Source organism: Zeugodacus cucurbitae, chromosome 5 (genome assembly GCF_028554725.1).
Source record: "Zeugodacus cucurbitae isolate PBARC_wt_2022May chromosome 5, idZeuCucr1.2, whole genome shotgun sequence".
Classification (NCBI taxonomy): domain Eukaryota; kingdom Metazoa; phylum Arthropoda; class Insecta; order Diptera; family Tephritidae; genus Zeugodacus; species Zeugodacus cucurbitae.
In genome coordinates this window covers 8,116,367-8,130,192 of record NC_071670.1, presented here as the reverse complement: position 1 = coordinate 8,130,192, position 13,826 = coordinate 8,116,367, and the positions used below count along the sequence as shown (strand labels likewise).

Below are 13,826 nucleotides of genomic sequence, written 5' to 3'. Positions count from 1 at the left end.
AATATAAAAAAATATGTTTTTAAAAATGAAATCATTAAAAAAATAAAATTTATGTTTTAAATTTGAAAATTAAAAAAAAAAAATAACTTCTTACTTACTTGGGAAAATCAAAAATTGAAATTAGAAAAATATTTTTTTTAAAAAATTAAATCACTAAAAAATACAATTTATATTTTAAATTGCAAAATTAAAAATATTTAATTTCATATTTACTTGAAAAATAAAAAAAATAAATTATAAAAGTATAAATGAAAATTATAAAAATAGTTTTATAAAACATTATTGAGAATTTGATAAATTTTCTGAATAAAAAAAATATTTTTTCAAAATTAAATAAATAAAAAAAAATAAAATTTATATTTTTGAATTAGAAAAATATTTTTTAAAAAATTAAATCACTAAAAAATACAACTTATATTTTAAATTGCAAAATAAAAAAAAAAATAATTTGATATTTACTTAAAAAATAAAAAACTAAATTGTAAAAGTATAAAGAAAAATGATAAAAATAGTTTTATAAAAAATTAGTGAGAATTTGATAAATTTGCTAAATAAACAAAAAAATGTTTTTTCAAAAATGAAATAATTAAAAAATAAAACTAATATTTTTGAATTAGAAAATTAAAAAAGAAATATTTTTTTTTATTTATATTTACTTATTTGAGAAAAAACACAAAATTATAAATAAAAGTAATAAAAATATTTTTATAAAAGATTATTGATACATTTTTTAATTTAATTTACAATTTTTTAAATAAAAAAAATATTTTTTAAAAAATTCTTCATTAAAAATTAAAAAAAAAATTATTTTAAATTAGAAAATTCTTGGGAAAATAAAAAAAGATTGCAAAATTATAAATAAAAGTAATACAAACATTTTTATAATAAATTATTGATACATTTTTTAAATTAGAAAATTTGAATAAAAATAAGAAAAACTGAAACCATAACAATTAAGAAAAAAATCTTCACAATGTTATTTAAAAAAATTAAAAAAAAAAGATTTTTACGAACAAATAATAATAATAATAATATAAAAAACAAATTAAAAAAAAAAATATATTTTTTAATTAAATATTTGAAAACAATAATATTTTTATTTTTAATTAAATAATTTTCAAAAATTATTTATTTTAGTTTCATATTTATTTACTTGAGAAAAAAATAATTAAAAATAATAATTTTGTAAAAAATAAAAATATTCTTAAAAATTATTAAATTATTGTATAAGATCAATATAAAGATTTTTTTGAGCAAATAATATTTCAGATTTGATAAATTTCCAATATAAAAAACATTAAAAAAAAATATTTTTTTTTAATTATTTAATTAAATAAATAAATTAAATAAATTAATAAATTAAATAATTTTTTTTTAATGAAAAATATTTTTTTTTTGTAGTTTTCCATTTAAATAAAAAGTTTTTTTTTTAAGAATCAAATATATATTTTTTATAATTTACAATTTTTTTGTTAATTTTATTGAATTTTCTGCCAACTCAACCCACTATCTCCTAAGCGACGTTTAATCTAGCAAAGCATCAAAACTGTCTGTCCGTTTCGCATTAAGCCCGAGTGATTGCGGCAAATTTTTGTTTATTAGATGCTACATTTGATTTGTGACTGCCGGTGCTGTTGTTGTTGTCTTCATAGAAATATTATATTTATAAATATGTATGTGGTTGATTTTTGGCAACATTTGAATAAGCTATAATTTTGCCACACAATTAAATACACTTATAGTATAAAATGTGCCAAAAAAATTTCGGAAAATACCCAAATGTCTCCAAATTTTATTTGAAAATCGAGATTATATTATGTTTTTGCTTTTTTTGGTAATTTTCTAGAAGCCTATAGCCTTTAGAGTGATTTATCTCCTAAGAGACTGCTACTTTGAAACATGGAAAACTGAGGGATCTTTGAGCAAGTACAGGATTTTTAAGCCTATAAAGAGAGAACGGACAGAAGTGGATCCAAGTCTTTAAGTCTTGCTTACTTTAGCTTAATTTACTAGATAAATTCGAATTCACTGAAAAGCTAAAGTTCTTCCTTTACAAAACCACTATCATTGTTGAGCGCCTAAGTGTATGCAAAGTTTTTTTTTTCAAGTGTTTATATGTTTGAATTTGTTTTTTGGACATTGAAGAGCGTCATTTCTTAATTTGGAACACGTATCTACATCCTTTAAAAATAAAAATATTTGGTTTAAATGTGTCGATGAATATACGGATCACTAAAGATCAATGAGGATCGTTAACCAGCATAGATTTTATATTATTGTATTATAACGGAATTTATGTTGCTAAGCTAAGCCAGTTTGTACTCTGTGTATATGATTTTGGTGGAAAAGATTCTTAAAAATATTGCCTTAAAATGTGACGATCAATTAAGATCGGTTGTGAAATTATAAATGTTTCAATTTATGATAAGAAATTGATATCGATGATTCTGGTGAACATTATTTCATATCATACGCACTAAGATTTATGTTTTTTTTTTTTTAATTTTCAAATATTTTTCAATCATATGGCGATCAGTGAAGATCGGTTAGAATTCAATTTGAGTTAGGAAATTTGATCTGATAGTCATAATCAATAGCAGAGCAATTTTACATGCCATTGAGGGCGAAAGGAACGTCTTATTTCCTTCAAACATTGTTTTGTAGTTTCGATAAGATCAATGTAGATCGGTTAAAAAATATTTTCAGGTGAAGTAGATAAATAATTTATAAAATTTATTTTGCGAATATTGGAATATATAAAAATATGTAATTTTTGTGAAGGTTTTTTTTAAATACTTTTAACCATTAATGTGGTAGTAATTTAAAATTTCTTCAATTTTTAAATTTTTATTCATGATTTGGAATTGGTTTCTAAATATAGAACAATACTTTTAATTATTAAGAAAAGCAATTAAATAATAATAGCAATCTTTGAAGGCAACTGTGTTGTCGATCAGTGAGGATCGTTAACTCTAAAGGTCATCACACAATTCATTAGTGAATGGGACATTTGGAATTGGTTTCTCCATGAAGGATGAAAGCTTTAATTGGTCAAAGAAGAAATTAAATAATAATAGCAGTCTTTGAAGGCAACTCAGATGTCGATCAGTGGGGATCAGCTGACTGAAATATCTTCCCATAATTCTATAGTGAATGGGACATTTGGAATTGGGGTCTCAATGAAGGATAGGAGGATAGGATAATAATAGCAGTATTTGAAGGCTACTGTGGTGTCGGTAGGATGAAATGAGGATCGGTAGACTGAAAGATCTTCACACAATTCTATAGTGAATGGGATTGAGCTTAAATTTTTAGCGCAAACATTTTTTTTAAGTCGTTTATGTACTTTTTTTTACATCCGTCCACACAATACCACTACATTTGTCGCATTTTTTATTTCACTTAAACGCCATTAATCTTCTAACCACACTTTGAACTGCTCATTTGTGTATATTTCTTCAACTTTTCGTATCAACACCTTTTTTTGTTACTGTTGTTGTTATTGCGTAGAGTAAAGACTCTTTATTACTAAGCTTCGCTAGAGCTTTTTATCTAGAATGTATCAGTAATTAATGATGCCACCTAGTGATACACGACGCAGCTGCCCCAAATAAGCTCCAAGAAATCAGTTAACGAATTAAGCGTAATACAAAAACAACAAGAAACAACAAAACAAAAAAACAAAAAAAGCATAAATTTAAGCTGAAGATTGGTAGCAAATGATCTCCTTTACAATTTGTTTACTTTAGTAATTCTTTTTTTAACAAACTTTCTGTGCCTCCTCACTTCTATCGCCACTACTCCCCCTGGGGCTTAACACTCGCTACGTATGTATGCTTGAAGCGGAGTTTTGTGGCAGCTGTGTGTCGCTGCTTGTTCTTCTTGTCCCGCTGTGTGCGTACAACTGCTTAGCTACGCTTCTAATGAATTTGTTTATTGCTGTTGTTGTTGTTTTTATGATTATCATATCATTTATAAGTAGGTAATTATTTTTTGTTGTTGCTAGCTTTATGATTATTATCGCCTATATACATATGTATAGCTGTAGCTTTACTGGATATTTGTTGTATGTAGTGTTGTTGTTTTCTTTTTTTGTAACTTTTTATAATATGATATTTGCTTTGAGCTTTTGGGTGTTTGCTCGTCGTTCGCATTCAGCACAAATCTACAAATCTGATCAACGTTTTTTGGCACAGCTGCGTTTGAATTTCGAACTGGCAAAGAAAGTCTTCGGAACTGTCTTGGCGGTCTCAATTGTAAAGTGATGAAGGAGGTGTGGCGGTTGGGTGTATAGCTTTGGCAGTAATGTGTGATAAATACTAGTGGAACACGTGTGTTCTTTATTTATATAATATTTTTTTTGGAGATATAACGGCATTTTTGGCAAGTTTAAATTTTTGAAGATTTCACTTAAAAATTTTAGAGAATGAGAATTTGTATACTAAAAATGGCATATTTTGCTTTTGTAGTGTTGCCATCTTTTTGGTTTTTCATAAACCACTTTTCAAATTCGATATATAGAAATTTTTGGTGTTTTGTATCCTTGAAAGACTCTTTAAATCCTTTACTTCGAAAATTTGCAGTAATTAGCCATTGATGACCCATAAAAAGAACCATAAAAGAACCATACAAATATGGTTCTTCATATCTTCATCATATCAGGTCAAAACAGGATTCTCATGGCAGCTCTCGAACTCTATAGTTATAAATCGATCAAGTGTTGCGATGTTCCAAGGAAATATAACTATCGAAAACATACTAGAAACAAACGATTTAAACATAAGACCGAAATGGATCTTAGACCATTGGAATGATAAAAATCTTCTCTGCCTTGAAACAGATGATCTTTGATATTGACTAAACAATGATAGAACGGAACTAATACGCAAGAATTCACCTCAGCACTTCCTTCTGTCGGTTGTTAAGTGGAGAAGACTCTTCTACATGACTCTTATGTATGACAACAGTATAGATATGACCACGCCTCTTTCCAAGCAAGTAGAGACTAATATAAATGGAAGAGACTTTAGAAACTGGTTGTTAGCCACTTTCAAAGGTAAGAGCTGCAAAGATTAGTCCCGTTATAATTATGATCCGGCAGCTTCTAAGAGAAATTCCGCAGAAAATGTGGATTTGGAAGAGATGGATGTGAGAGATCTTTAGTATGTGGATATAATTGAGAATCAGTGGTGGGTCTATGCACTGTAAGTTCCAAGATATAAAGGTCTGATACGAACTGGGTTTTTCGAAAGATTGCTTTATTGGGCTTTTCGTGCTTCTTAACTCTGATTGATTAAAACTTCCCAATCCTATTTGCTGCTGGAAGCTGATTTCTTCGAAGAATATAAATTTGGATACGTTCTAATAGAGAGATCCATCTATCTTGGATAGATGGTGGTGAGCTCGTAAAGATTCTTGCGGCCCTCTCTTTTATTGTTGTCAATTCCACGAGAAGTTTTCTATTTATAGACGATTAGCTTGTGTTAGGATAAGGAGACGGCTGGTAACGTTAGGAGTATCATTAAAAAGTGTGAGAGACCGTGCTCTACGAAGTCGCTGAACTACTTTCCCATGCTGACTTTGAAGTTTTCGAAAAATATTGCCTGAGCTTCAAAAATAATAAAGAAAGGCATTACTGGGCCACATTCTTTAAGAAAGCTATATTCCAATTCTTCAGAGGGCTTCACTGATGTTCAACAAAATCTTCAATTTCGATTTCCAAGCTTCAAAAAGAATAAAGAAAGGCATTATGGGCCACATCAGAAAGTTATATTCCAATCTCTTCGGGGCCTCACTGATTTTCAACAAAATCTACGATTGCGATATCCAATTTCCTTGGCTTAATTATTTTTTATTGTTTTTTAATTAAGACAACTACAATGCCATTAAGTAGAAAAAACAAAAAGCAAAATAGTTATCACCGAAAGCCATAAAATGTGTTATGGGCCGCTATAAGGACTTGAAGACGACAATGTGTTGCGCAGGCGGGCGGAGGGCGAAAATGGGACGGCATTAAAAGAAAACTGTGAATCATTGTTATTCGCTGCTGCGACTACAAAATTTAATCGTTGAATTTTTTTTTTCATTTACTCTTGTTGTTGTTATTTATGTCATTGCATTGCTTTTGTTGTTATTATTGTTGATCTTGCTGTCTTTGCGCTGTCCTGCCACAGCAGTGGTAATTACAAAAGACGTCTACGCTGCTGCTGCCAATGTCTTTCGTCTTGTTGTTGTTGTTCGCTGCAGCTGTTGTTTTTATTATTATTTTTTTTTTTTTGGTTTTTGACTAAGCTGAAAGAATTTTCGTAGAAACCGAAACGAAAATCCGAAAACCAAGCACAAATGACGAACACATTGTCGTTAAAGTGCAGATGAAGTGAAAAGACAATGGCAGGATTGCTGCCAAGCCATAAAAGAGAGACATGAAGACACACTTAAATGTGTAGATATGTACATATATGTGTCTTTTTGTTGTTAAAACAACAATAACAACAGCAGTGAAACGCAGAAACCAACAGCGAAGCTGCAGAATGCCAAAAATTCAATACAGATTTTTACCTGAGTCACCGAAGGTGAGACGCACACAAGACGAAGATGTGTGGAGCGAAAGACAGTGTAGCATAGCGGAGATACACAAATGTGGTTAACAGAAATGAGTGTGTGTGCGGTAAACGTTTACGGCACAACAGTTGAAGCTGCCACAATCGGTCTCACAACAGTTCCTTAACAGCTGAGTGAAGATCGACCAGTATTTATTAGCGAAAAGGAAGTCAAAGCGTAATGCAGCAACCGAAAACAACGACAGAGGAAAGATAGCAAATGAGTGAATTGGTTTGAGCCAACGCAGCTACAGAGTATTGTATAAAAGAACGCATGATCAGAAGAAGATCAGCGAAGATCAAATTGAGCGCTTGTTCTACCATCCACCCCAAAAGTAATATGAAAGAGCGGGTGGTACTAACGGCGTATTTGTGTTAGTTACAAAAGCAAAGGAAGAAAAGATAGTAAGGAAGCATGAAGAACACATTTAATATCAAGAATGGTTGCGGAAAGGAAGATAAGAATAGCTATGATACAATTTATATATAGATAAATATATAGAAATTTTGGTAAATTCAGAAGTAGGATGAAATAGAATTCAATTAGTAGGAAAAATCAAGTTATAGAGTTTGGCTGATCGCTGTAACCAGCCAGTTCGTTACGAACTTGAGCCTATATGGTATTTTTCAAGACGTCTAAAGCGATCTGGTATACATTTTTAACAGTTCTGTTAGCTAAGAATGTGAATTATTAGTTAGACAATTTAAATTAATGGTGTAGAATTTGGTAGATCGCTAAAATCAGATCGCTTGAACCTATATGGTGTTCTTCAGGACCTCTACAGCGATCTGGTATATTATTAGTTAGACAATTAAAAAAAAAGCTCCTATATGATATTCTTCAGGTTCTACAGCGATCTAAAGTAAGTTTCTAAAAGTTCTGTTAACTAAGAATGCATCAAATGTGCTACACTCTTAAGATTATTAATGCTGCAGAATCAGCTAGATCGGTATGAACTTGAACCTATATGGTATTCTTCTGGTCTCTGCAGCGATCTAATGTAAGTTCCTAACAGTTCTGTTAACTAAGAATACATGAAATATACTATACTTTTTGTAATATGATCTTAGATCGGCTGTTAAGATCAGCGAAATCTCTGAGATTGTTTGTATCTTGAAGTAGAATTCGCAGTTCCCTTTGTTTTTGATATGGAACGTTCTCGAAAATGGATATTTTCCTTTCTAATTGAGTGTTCTTAAGATTAAAACGCGCCAATATTTGGTTTAAAGACTATAGGTATTACTTCGACCCACTATTAGATACAGAAGTTTAGTTTGAGATTTTGCGATCTTATCATGGAACATTTGAAATTGATATTTTTTGAGGATATGAAGGGGTTGAGTGCATCTACAACAAAGTGGAAAGCATTTTCAGTATTCGATCTTTGGAATCAGTCTCCTTTGAACATTATTACTCGAAGAACTGAAAGTGGGTTCGGTCTCTTCTTCGTTACAGGTTCCCTGTCCTTCAGTAAAATATTTCATAGAAGCATTTAGAGCACTCAATCAACTCAAATCATAGTACAAAATTATTTGAGAACTTCCTTTTAAGAACCAAAGTGAGATCAAATCTTATGTTCCATCAAATATAGTATCTTCTTTACTTATCGAGAGCAAAACCAAGCAAATTTTGACTAATTGATCTCTGACCTCTACTTATACGATCTATACAATTATAAAACTGATCTTAGGCCTGTCTTGGAAGGAATCTATGTACAGCAGAGGGTCTTCTGGCTCACAGATATTTAATATAACTGATAGTTTGTGATGAAAATGCTACAGAATCGGAAGGTATTTATTAAACGAACTCAATTTGGAATGATCGTGTTAGATTTTTGAAGATTTCTTATTAGTTTAAAAGACTTTGTGAATTCTTCTACAAATGAAGTTTGGTGCCACAGCAATATTGCGCTGTAATCCAATTTTTTTGCTATCCTACATTTCGGATATTCGCCAAATGGCTCGTAGAAACAAACACCATACAGCAAGATCACTGTAAGATCACAACAACAAAAGCAAAAGAACCAACAACAGCAGACTGTTCCCAAAAAAGAACACATGTCGCCACTGCCGAAAAGACTCCAAAAATCAAACCGGTTTTCATTTTAGTCAAAATCAAAAAAAAAAAAAAAAAAAAAAAAAACAACAAAAACCGAAACGAAGTTGAATGAAGTAAAAACGAATTGAAATGCCTACATACACAAGTCGAAAGCGAAGAAACAGGAAAATCAGTAAGTAAAAGGAATCAGAAATGTCGGGAGCGACATATGTGTGTATGTATGTATGTAGAATAAGCAATGAAGACAGTTGTTGCGAAGACCAAGCAAGTAACCAACTGCTGTCTTCAGGCGCAACAGCCGTGTCTGCGCAAGAACGCAAGCAACAATAAGCATGAGTAAAGCAGAAAAATTAAATAAAAAATAATAAAAATCAGAGTTTTAGATATCTAACATCATACATATGTATCATACATATGTATGTGTTCTCTTGTATGCCACTGGAGGGTGGTTTCTGCTGTCGTTATATTTCGCCGGCTTAATTGCCGATTGCTTGCTTGCTGCTCGTTTGCTTGTAGCTAGATTGAGGTTAGAAAACGTAAACGTTAAGACTGGTTTGTTTACGTGTAGTTGTTGTAATATTTTTTTTTTACTTGTTACTTGTTTTTGTTATTGTCAATTTATAGTCGTTTCTTTTTTTGTTGTTGTCAACGATCTGTTAGATAGCTGGCTTATAAAATTACCTTTAATGTTGTTGTTCTTTTTCCTTATTGTTGTTATTGTTGTAACTAACGTGCGCTATGTGTTTTGAATTCAATTCTATGCTACAAAATATTTTCGCTTTCTGCTTTTAATTTCATATGAACATTCACATGTGTACGCTTACTAATGTCTTCTTGCCCCAAAAGACAGCACACGAAAAGTGAAACATTAGTTACTCAACCAATTCGCTTGAATTCAGAAACTTGTTTTTTTCGTAAAAGCAATGAGACACTATGTAGTTTGAATACAAAAACAACAGCATGCAGAGAAGTGAAAAGTACACATTTGATGGTGAAAAAAAAAATGTAAACAAAAAAGTTAAAAGTTTTGTTGACCAAGGCCAGTTCAAGCTCCATTAGATATGTGAGCTTGCATGTGCTCACATATGACAAACACATATAAATATGTACATAACCTCAAAATATATGGTTCCAGACTTGTTTGGATAGTGTAGTTTTGAAAAACTGAAGGCCCCATAAAAATCAAAACGCATTCAGATTTTTCAAGTAAGTGCGAGTATCACGTTCAATAAGTGGCTCTAATCCAGATATTTCAAACTACAATCTCAATTAGACAACTAGTTTTGTCTCAAAAAATCTTAGGAAAAAATATTTTCTCATTGTGAATAGTTAGGTAATTTTCTTTAACTTCGAGGACAACATTTTGATGTCCAAGATCAGCCATAAAGTCCATTTCTTGGGAGAAAAATATCTACGTTTGGTTCTGAAGTCTCAAAAATGTATACACAAAGGTCTCCCTAAGTCTAAGGGACTGAGTCTGGCTGTCATAAAGCTGAGGACCCCATAAATATCAAAACTTATTAAAATTTTTCAAGAAACAAACTGTTCCATAATATATGTACGAGTATCACGTCCAATAAGTGACTCTAACTCTGATATTCAAGCTACAAACTCCATTAGACAATTTTGTAACCAGTTTTTGGCTCAAAGGTTTGGAAATCTTAGGAAAAAGTATTTTCTCATTGTGAACAGTCGGACAATTTTCTTTAAGTTCGAAGAAAACTCTTTGTTTACATTTCTTTGAAGTCTAAGACCTGATATGTAACTCTAAACACCATTTCTTGGGAGATAAATTTACTATTTTTGTTCTAAAGTCTCATTCCAGAGGTCTCCATAAATCCAAAGAGACTGGGCTAAATATATATCATATGGCTCAAGACCACATAAATATCAAATATTATTTTACCTTTTTTTTAGAAACATACTCCTTCAAAATTTAAGTGACTTCCAATAAGTGGCTCTAATTCTGATGGTTTATGCTAGAATAACCTTACGGTATTCTGGTCCATTTCATGGTATTTTCACTTGTATAATACTTTGACTATTTTTAAAATTATATTATAGCGGCATAACTGCTGTAAAGGTCCTCAATACCTTTCCATATATTCCATAAAGTACGGAGTCTGAGGTTTAAGGAAGAGAAAGGCACAATTTTTAAATATATCATAAGTATTTCCGATTTTTTTGCATTTTAAACTAAGTAGACATCAATACAAATCGTCTCTTGTTGAGCAGGTAAATGGCAAAGGTCCCCCTTCATTGAAAATATCTCGAAATATTCGCTGTTTTAACTATAGTCTATAACTCTTTCTCTCATTACTTAATGAAAACTACAAGCTTCTTAAAATTCAGGAGATAAATGGATCAAGACTGCGACCATTTTTGAAGTGAACATCTTGGGCATAAAGGAGATCTTAGAACACCCCTTACATGAAGGAAGAAAAGCGTGACAATTCAGCACATATTTACTCCTAGGAAAGAACAGCCCCCTAAGTTTATCGGGGGTATAAAGTACGTACGTGTTATATGACGTTAGATCGTCCCAAATTCATGAAATCTACAAAGTCTACCGCTATTGATGGAAGGATTTCAATATAGTCAAGTTCTTAGACAACATTTTAAAATGACGAAAAGGTTTTCTGTGAAATTATATATCATAAAATTACTATTAAGCCTAGATGCGTAGATAATCGTCGTTTACTCAAGTCAGAAGTAGAATAGTTCTCTCGCTTAGATGAAGTTTTGATCACCGTCTTGCTAGTTTTGTTTTCCAAATTATAACTGTTGCTCTAGACTACTTGCCTCAGTTAAGCAATATTTTGACTATATATAGGAGTTATCTTGGAAGAAATGAGTCCAAACACTACCAATGGACTCGGGATTAGATCCAAATTTAAATGCAATGATACTATGTTCCAATCTAGATGAATTTAGGTTCAAATTGACAATAGTTAAGTCTCATGCGAGTAGTGAATTTAACAAAGCTCTACGTACAAGAGCTTTAAGCTCAAGGATATATTTTTAAAATAGAAGTTGATGAAATACTGAATGAAGTTTCTGTCAATCCTGGATTTAAAAACTAGGTCGCGTGTTACCAAAGTGAAGTACATGTTTTTACTCAATCAGGGTTCTCATATGTTAAAAAAAAAGAAAAATAATTTTGGAAAAAAAAACATTTTCTAAAAATGATTAGCCTAAAATAATTTTGAGTAAGCTTTTAGGAAAACCACGAACAAATTGAAAAAAAAATTTCAGTAGACCAAAATTTAAAAAATTAATATTTTTCCAACTCTCAACCCAACTAACAAAATTGCTACAACCAAGAAGCTGCTAAGCATGCAACAAAATCTAAAAAAAATCCAACAAAATTAAATAAAATAAAAACACAATAAATATATAGTTTTTTTTCATTTGTAAACACAATTGCAATAATTTATTTTTCTGCTTTTCATGCATTCATAAAATATTTGATAATTTTTTTTTTATTTTTTTAGGCATTTTTATGCCCATCAAAAGCTTGTCATAACTAAATTCTAAACAATTCTAACATATTTATATGTCACGCGCAGCGTACTAGATTTTCAACATTATTTAAAAATGCTATTATTTCGCATTTTTAAATTTCAAAATTTTTTAATTATATATATATATATGTATATTTCAAACAATTAATGTCTATGTGTAAGTTTAGGTACAAAATCATGAAGCACTTTTTGCCATTTATGAGTATTTAAAATTATTACTTTACAACTAATTTGGTTTTGTGGTGACCAGAAGGCATAAAAACTGCGGCAAGTTGAAGAAGTCAAATTTTATAAAGGTCACATAACGGTTAAGTACAGCTTTTGTAACTGTTATGCGAGCTTTATGCAACTAGCTTTTATGACTGTTGGTCGGTTTGAGTATTTTTTGGAGTGTAATTGTTTAAGTAATTTTTCTTTTTAAATGAAAAAATTTGAAATTAAGAAAAAATAATTTTTGTCTACTAGAATGTAGCGCAAAATATGTATAACGAATGCTTTCTATGTGAAATTTTTTGAATCTATAATAATTTGCAAATTTTGAACAAAAAACTATGATTTTAAATTTGAATAAATTTTTCTGAAAAAATATTTTGTTCATTAATTTAAATTAAATTAATAAAAATTTTCAAAAATATTTTAAAATAGTTTTTTAAATTTTTTTGTCTAATTTTTGTGCTTTTTGCAATTTTTTGTGTATTGTTGTAAAGTTTAGACAGTATGGCAAAGAAATATTTTTACAAATTATACATTTTAATTGCTAATTTAAAATTAAAATTATAATTAATTAATAGTTATGGCATTTAGCTTTGAGTATATATAGTAAATGAGTATTACAAAATTATAATGTGATTATACAAATCTTTTTTTTTTTGTTATAAAATAAAAATTTTGTTGAGCCAAAATCTAAATCTGGTCACCTTAGGAGGTAGGGTAGGATGTAAAAAATATAAATGGAAATGTTGGGTGCTTACTTTTGTAACAGGGTGTGCGTAGTTTTAATGAATATATGCGACTGTTGGTATTAGAAAGTTTCAAAAATTAATGTTTCAAAAATAAAAAAGAATAAACATGAAAAAAATAATTTTGAAAAATGTAAAAAAAATATTTTTTAAATAAATTGAAAAAAAAATCCGTTTATAAATTAAAAATTAAAATAAGATATAATTTTGAAAAACTTAAACAATTAATATGGAAAAAAAACATATTATTATTTTGAAAAATTAAAATAAAATAATTTTTGAAACTTAAAAAAAATAATTTTGAAATGAAAAAAAAAATTTAAAAAATATAAATATAATAATTTTGGAAAATCAAAAATTTTCAATAAAAAAAAAATAATATATTTGAATAATTATATATATTTTTTAATTTTCATTAAAAAATAATTTAGAAAAATTAAACATAAAAATTTTTGGAAAATAATAAATGAAATCGACTAAAAATCGGTATACATTTTTTGTTGTCAAACATTTTTCCAAAATAAAAAATGAAATCGACAAAAATCGGTATACATTTTTTTGTTGTTTTTTTGTTTATAAATAATAATTATTTCAAACTTAGAAATTTACTATTGTTTTTAAAATATTATTTCTAATTTTTAGACTGCAAGTTTTAACCGAAATGAAAAAACTGTAATTTTAGTAA

At 29.3% G+C, this 13,826-nt stretch overlaps 1 protein-coding gene across 1 annotated transcript in view; it reads right to left on the bottom strand.

Annotated features, from left to right (window-relative positions):
• The window catches only part of LOC105216258 (methylcytosine dioxygenase TET), a 47,661-nt gene that overhangs the window by 13,614 nt on the left and 20,221 nt on the right, over positions 1-13,826 (bottom strand). The window lies entirely within an intron of this gene.